The sequence below is a fragment of the Canis lupus genome, chromosome 1 (assembly GCF_003254725.2).
Source record: "Canis lupus dingo isolate Sandy chromosome 1, ASM325472v2, whole genome shotgun sequence".
In the NCBI taxonomy this organism is placed as follows: domain Eukaryota; kingdom Metazoa; phylum Chordata; class Mammalia; order Carnivora; family Canidae; genus Canis; species Canis lupus.
Window position 1 is genome coordinate 55,679,536 of NC_064243.1, and position 7,535 is coordinate 55,687,070.

Below are 7,535 nucleotides of genomic sequence, written 5' to 3' on the forward strand. Positions count from 1 at the left end.
CCTGTGACCCTGCACCTTGAGGTAGGATGTTGTAACTGGTAAGAAATGTGCATTTGTCATCCAGGTGGCCTAAGTCCATTCCTCAGAGCTGTTTGGTCTGTTTGGTCCAAGTCCATCAGCTCCTGAAACCCTGGGCTTGTCTGGGCAACAGGACAGGGGAGCATCTTGAGTCCTGTCATTTGGTCTCCTGTCCTCGGTTCCTAAAACGGCCGTGGAGCCACAAAGCTGGAGTGGGTGTCTTGTTGTTTGTAACCAGCCCTCTCCTCCATGGCAGGGTTTGGGTCGATGGGGTGGGGGGCTGGTTGCCAGGGGACCCAGGGGGGAGCCAGCTGGGGGGAGGTTGACTCAGCCAGTGGCCAATGGTTTGGCTGCTCCTGTGCGTGTGACGAAGTCTCCACGGGAGCCAACAGGACAGGGTGCAGAGAACTTCCCTGAGGGGAGACAGCGAGAGTTTATGTGCACCAAGCCGGCCCCCGAACTCCACGGGGACAGAAGCTCCTTTGTTCAGGACCTCGCCCCGTGTATCTCTTCATCTGGCAGTCAATTCCTATCCTTTAATATTCTTTGTAATAAACCGGTAATTTAGTGACTAAACTGGTTTCCTGAGATCCATGAGCCACTCTTGTAAATTAATTGAGCCCAAGGAGGGGGTCGTGGGAACCTCTGATTTGCAGCCAGCGGGTCGAGAGCACAGGTGACAGCCTGGACTTGGTCTTGGCCATCCTGTGGGGCTGTGGGGTCCACCCTGTCTCCAGGCAGACGCTCTCACAACTAAATTGTAGGCCCCCCTCCCCCCTGCTTGCTGTGGGAGGAAGCCCACCCCCATGCTGGAATGTGGTCCAGAATCCATTTAACGGATTTAACAAAAACCCCAGGTATTAGGTTTCAGGCCAAAAGTAGCCCTAGTCATTTCTTCACTGGCAGGTATTTTTTTTTCTTAATTCAGGATTTAAACCCTTCCCAGGGACCACATAGGTCTATAAAAATATGAAAGCACAACTCCCTCCTCCCTCCTTCCCTCCTGTCTCCCTCCTTCGTCTTCCTTCCTTCCTTCCTTCCTTCCTTCCTTCCTTCCTTCCTTCCTTCCTCCCTCCCTCCTTCTTTCCTCCTTCCCTTCCTTTTCTTTTTCCTATCCTTTGTTTACACTTGCACAATTGGAGCTTCCCCCTCCCACACAAGAAATATTTGGGACAGACTGCTCTCCATCTGGAGTGCTCCATGTTGCAGGCAATAGTTCCCGCATCCGTGATTCCAGGGCCTGCATATCACCCGCGCAGGGGGAGCCGGAGCGTTGGGATCGGGGACTCGTGGACGTGGAGGCGCACTCGGGGGCTCCGGTTCCAGGACTTGCAGATGCAGAGGCGCACTTGGGGTGCTTGCAGGTGCGGAAGCCCACTGGAGGGGCTCGCAGGCACGAAGGTGCACTCGGGGTAGCACACACTCCGGAGCAGCTGTTTGTAGACACATGGCCATTTTTCTGAGTTTGCAGTGGGGACTTTGGTCAACATTCCAGATAAGCATAAAATGTGTTTTCTCACTCACGTCGTCTGTGTGAGATACTGTCCCAAATGTAAGTGTAGACTAAAAAGTCTCTTCCTTAAAAAAGAAAGATTATCAAAATGTAACTCCATGACTCCAATAATAGGGCCAGAAATAAGACACCTGGGCACCTGACCCAGGGTAGCATCTCCAAAGACTAGGTAAAAGAAGACACCCCTAAAGATTATAAAAATACACATATCCAGATATATATGACCCGTGTGACTGATAGAATGATTGAGTGTGAAGATCTTAACCTAATAGCTTAAAAAGTGACCCGTGTCCATCAGTGAGCAGGAAAGTGAAGACCGGTCTTGGGTTAGATGTGACACCTTCTGTGCTCAGACTGTGACCTGCTTAAGTGACTGTTTCTGGACCCGCCACAGAAACACATCATAACCCACAGTTAGCACTGGAAAGATGCTCCTGATGATGCAGCAAAGCTGCTCAAATGGCAACGATGCCATTTCCCGAGGTGAAGCATTTATTGTTGGGAGTCAACGGTGCAGGCCCCCTGCGTGTCATCGTGGGTACAAGCTGCCCTGGAGTTGGGGCGTGGAGACCTCGCTTACCTCTCACTTCCCACGGCTTGTCAGCAACATAGCCCCGAGCTTTCTAGGAGACCGGACAAAATGCTCTTACATTCTTTTCCTCCTTCCAAATGGATCTCTATGACTGCCATTCACGGGACTGTCCTAATCCTTGCAAAGGCAACCATTATGCTCTCAGTTCTGGGCTCCCACACTTGAAACACCAACCAGGCAACGAGAGGAGGAAGAGCGTTGTCATAAGGCAAGGGCGTCAGGACAAGAAAGGTGCCTGGTGGGAAAACCTCTCTGTGGTCCCAGATGGAGAAGACCGTGCTGGATGACACTCCTGGCTTCCATCGCGAGAGGTTCTGTGCTGTCGATCTTGGCCTCCCGGTGACCCCGGCACGGAGGTCCCCCTGTAGCTGGCTGCCCTGCGTCCCCTCCATGACAGTGTGGCCTACCTGTTCCCACATCAGTGGTTCCAACAGGAGCTCTTTGGTGGCAGCTGCTTCTAGGCCTCAGATCTCGGATTGTGATCACGTTCCATTAAGGTCCCTGCAGAATAAATGGAGTAGGAAGTGCCAGTTTTATTTGCAAATAGGGAAAAAGTGAGTTACAAATGCTTGCACCAGTTCAAGATCCCTGCCATGGAGGCAGCAGCAGAGAGACCCCCATCAGCCTGCTTTCCTGGTCCTGAGCATGCCCATGCCTGCACCTCATACTTACCTGCCTTCCACGCCTGCGTGAAGAGCAAGCATTCACTGGGAAAGCCATGGTTACGGGAAACCTCCCACACACCCCCATTTCTCTAGGGCTCTTTCTGTGGCAAGGAATGGAGACCCACCCCTGGAACCCTGGAGGTGAGAGGGGTTTCAGAACAAACTCAGTTCTCATGTTGTGTGAGCACAAGGAAAAAGCCTCTTGCACGGTGCAGCAGACCTGGGGATGCACTCAGGGGGTAAGGGTCGGTCCCCCACCCTCACGGATGCTTGCTGTTGCTCCCCTGCGCTCCTCTTCCCCAGGCTGCTGACCCCGGCGTGTCCAGCCTGCCCTCTGCTCAGAATCCCTGTTCTGGCTTGGATAAGCACCTGGTCAGCCCCAAGGCCTCCTCAAGCCCTGTGTCTCCGCTAGAACGAGGCTACTGCCCCTGTCATTCGATGGTGCCCCCAGGACAGACGTCTGTCCACCATCCTGACTCATCGTCGCCCAAGCTGTCTGCAGGATTAACTGAGATGTGGACCTACCAAGTCGACTTGAGACCATTATACTTCTCCCCTAACTTGTAGAGGGGTGTCTTCTACTTCCTAAAATAGGCACATTCCTGAAATAAAAATGTGGACATCGTATTCATATTCTCCAAGTCCTGTCCTAAATCTTCTGGAAGTTCAATAATCAAATAACAGAAATTCTTGGCCAATTGTTCAATTCCTTTCCTTAAAATGGAGATCAGTCTATGATCTCTGAAACATAGGGGGAGTGAAATCCATGCTCCAAGTTGGCAAACACAATTTTCTGGTGTCCATTGCGTATTTCCAAAGATAATGTTAGATTTCTAAGTTCAGAGGATGGGGCTGGTGGGATGGTGGTATTCCTGGCCTGCCCTGAGCAGACACGGTGCAGGTGATGGAGATGTGTGCCGGGGCCTCACGGAGAAGAGCCTGGCCCTGCTGGTGTCCAGACCCAACCAGCCCGGGTCAGGGCGGTCCAGCCATCGGGACCGACAGGGATGTTAGGAACATACTGCTCTGTCCCCAATGTGTCCCTGTGATGCTTCATAACTCGCCTGGGAACGGTGTGTGGCTAAAGCTGCCGACCGAGGGCTCCTACTCACCTCTGCTCTTCCAACCTGCAAACAAGTCTGACATTTTGAGGCTATACCTGGAAATGTGCACTGCTTTGCTGAATACATTGACCTCAATTCGCCACAACCAACGAGTGAGTCAGTTTTCTCATTTGTAAAACAGAGACAATACTGGTAATTATGGTCTCCCAGGTCAATTGTGGGGAGTGAATGGTTTGCTTTCGCATCGAGAGTTACACATTCACGTCCTAGGTAAGGGTTGGTGCTCAGAGCACAGAAGGCTCTCATTCGTTACCGCGTGAGCACTTTCACATTCATCTAGCTAGCTTTGTGTTGTGTTCTGATTCCATCCATGACAGATAAGGATCTTGACCCTGCCCCCCATCTTGACCTCATAGGAGAGTGTCTGTCCTAGATGAGACGGCCGCAGGTGACAAGAGCGGGGCCTTCCGGTGTCCATTGCCTTCCTTAGTGATCACTAGGTCCTCACGGCCAGAGAAGCAGCCCAGAGATCACTGGGCAGCACCCAGGTCATCTCTCAGTAAACTGTCCTTGGATTCTCAACAAGTCTTTAAAACAGGAGGAAATCCGATCTTTGTTCCTTTTAATGAATAAAATGCCGTCGTGCTGGAGTGTCAGAGGTTGGGCTTGGAGGGAGACGAGGGTGTCAGGTGTGTGTGTGTGTGCATGTGTGTGCGCACAGGTGAACATCAAGGTGTTTCAAGACTGCCCAGACTGCACTTGAGAGCTGAGCTCTGAGGATCTCTGCTATGTAGAGTGGGGTCACAGGGCATCCCAAAGGCTTCCCTCATGAACATTCGCCCCTGGCGGCCGCTCTGTGTTCTGGCTAAGGTCCCTGCAACTGTGTAAGCCCAGGAGTGACCCCCATGAAAAGGAGTGGAAAAGAGTCTTCTGGGTGTGCAAGCCGTGTGGCCGATGGCTGATGGACAAGCTACCTGTCACCACGTGTGGGAAGAGGGGGAGCTCATGCAGCAGGCTGCCAGCTGTCCCCACACCATCCTGTCCCCAGCATCTCCTCTGGGATTCTAGCCCCGTTCCCTGTTCCCTGTGGGCTCCAACACAACAACCCTGGTCACCTGCTCATCTTCTCTGGGTTCCCCTTTGCCCTGGGGGCACAGACGCAGCCTGGGCAAGGACAGCAGGCAAGTAGGGGGCCCGAGGACCCACAGGGGGTGAGTGGCATCCTCCCAGAGTGGACCCTACTTGCAAAGGAGGCACGGTCCTGAGGACACAAAGAAGGTCCTCAGGGATCCGGGGTCCCAGTCTGAGCCTGTTGTCATGGTCAGAAGGCAGAGTCACGCTGGCCTCTGCCTGGGAGTGGGGGGTGGGGAGCTGCTAGATTTCTTAGGAGCTCTGTCTCTGACACCTTTGTTCTTGCTAAGGAGTCATTGCTTGAGTGATGCTTTTGCTGTTTTCCTGATGAAAGTAATAATGCAGCCTACACAGTGCTAGAGTGATTATTTTTTTAAAAAACCAGTTGCTTAGCTGGCTTTGCAGCAATGAACTACAAAGAAGAGTAGCCAGGCAGCTAGGTTCTGCTAGGATCAGGAGGGATGGGTAATTCATACTCGTGACAGCAAACACACGCAGGCGCCCAAGTCATAGAAAGAGTAACAAGTGTTTCTGTGTGCTGCATGTACAGGTGTAGGAACTGCACACGCAGACACATCTATCTACACTTCAGGCACACACACTTGTTACGGATGTCTGGGGTTTAATTGGGTACAGGCGTCAACTGGCAGCAGCTTTATCTACGCTGTTCATGGTCTACATCTTCTCAGAGGTAGCGAACCCAGGGCCAGGAGAAAGTGGGGAAGAAAAGGCTGTTTACGGGCTTGATGGGATTCTTAGGGGCAACGAGCTTAGCCCACTTCTGTGTGCTACCAGGGTGACCCCCTGGGCCAAGAGGTCACAGCCAGCTGGGCAGCGGACAAGGGTGATGTGCAGCTTGGAGAGGCCCCTCCATGGTGTGCGATGAAGCCAGATTGTAAAGGAAAGGGTTGAAGACTGGGAGCTGGGAGCCGGAGCCTCAGGCCAGTGCACTCTGCTGTAGGCTCCCCAGTCTGAGGGCCCAGTACTCATCTGGCTTGTGTGTCACCACAGAAGGGACAGACTGCTTTTGCCTCTGGAGAGTACGTGTATATGGCTTGTGTGCATGTGTACGTGTGTGCACATGTGTGGCATGCATACATGTGTGCATGCCTATGAATGTGTGTGTGCTTGAAACTCTAGGGTAACAAAAAAATGGAGACTAGTACACACACTAGATATAAATCTCCTCCTTATGGACTTTATGAGGTAAGCACCTGAACACATGGACATGGTTGTTTTTATAAAACTATTCCTTATACCAATTTTATTAATCTTTAATCATCATTTAAAAGTTTTTGGTGAATAGCCCTTATCTGTATAAAGTGAAGTTTATAGATTTGTGTAACATTTGCTCATAAAGTGGGAAAATATATATATGTTTGAGCATCAGGAGGACTGTGGTGACCCAGCAGAGGGTGTTGGTCATACCTGCCAACTACTACGCTTTACAACGTGCAAGAAGGACATCTTGGCAAATATTTTTGTAACCCTTGTTTTTAAAAAAAAACAAAACAAAACAGAGAAGTGTTTGTTGTTACTATAGCAACTTGGAGCAAAGGCGCAAAGACGGCAGCGCCCTCGCGCTGCGCCAGCCCTGAGCCTGCTTCCGTGGCTGACGACGCCGGGGTGTCCCTCGCTGCAGGTGCCCTGCGACGGTGCCCCCGGCTAGCAGGTGACTCTGGCCCACAGGCCGCCACCAGCACTGTCACACTGCTCGCCCCCTCTTGCCCCCTCGCCCCCTCGCCCCGACCCCACCCTCTCCTGCGGCCCTGGCACGATCTGCTCCTGCTGCTGCTGCTTCTGCAGGTTTCGGCAGAGTGGATTTCTTTCCATCGTGTTTTGGCATCTGTTTGAATTCCAGATTCTAAAGTTTCCAAGTCCTTACATGTAAAACAAATAAAATAGTGAGCTCTCTGTACACGCACACACACACACACCCTGAGCTCGCTCCAGCCTGGGCGAGGACAGCCACAAGCCTGTCAAGTGATTTCAGCCTGTTGGCTCTTGCTTTGGGGAGACGAGTCTTCCAGATGCACATCTTGCAAGGCCTCCGTTCCTGTCCTCCCCACACCCCATTCCAGCAAACACTGGCCGGTGTAGGCACGTGAGAAGGTGCTGGGCCTTGGGACAGGTGGGGGTGATGCGCTAAGCCCTGCGCTTTGCCCCTGCAGCCTGGGGGGCTCCGGGAGGAGACAGGATGTGCCAGAGCATTGTCCTGTGTCCCTGGGTGCTGCTGGTCCCGGTGATGCTGCCCAGAGTGGAGGCCTGCGGGGCCTCTGCCCCCCGTGAACCGGCACGGGGGACCCAAGATGTCCTGTTCTCCAGTAGTGACGCTGAGTGAAGAAGACCAGTAGGCGTCCACCTGAGAGTTTCCCGTCCAAATCATTCCGAGTTGCTCTGACGGTTCGGGAGGGTCCTGGCCACCTGGCGAGGTTGCAGAGGCCTGAATGTGTTTGGCCACCAAGCCCATCTGCTTCTTCCTCACCGCTTACGTCCACCCGTCTGCGCAGCAAGGCCCTGGTGCGCTGCTCACGATCCTTCTTCGGGGTTCA

At 52.8% G+C, this 7,535-nt stretch overlaps 1 long non-coding RNA gene across 1 annotated transcript; it reads right to left on the minus strand.

Moving 5' to 3' along the window:
• Positions 1–1,116: 1,116 nt before the first annotated feature.
• On the minus strand, positions 1,117–4,167 carry LOC112643804 (uncharacterized). Its single transcript, XR_003125908.3, has 3 exons — positions 3,901–4,167; positions 3,314–3,390; positions 1,117–2,624 (listed from the first exon to the last, which is right to left on the minus strand). It is a non-coding gene; the product is annotated as an uncharacterized LOC112643804 (long non-coding RNA).
• Positions 4,168–7,535: the final 3,368 nt, after the last annotated feature.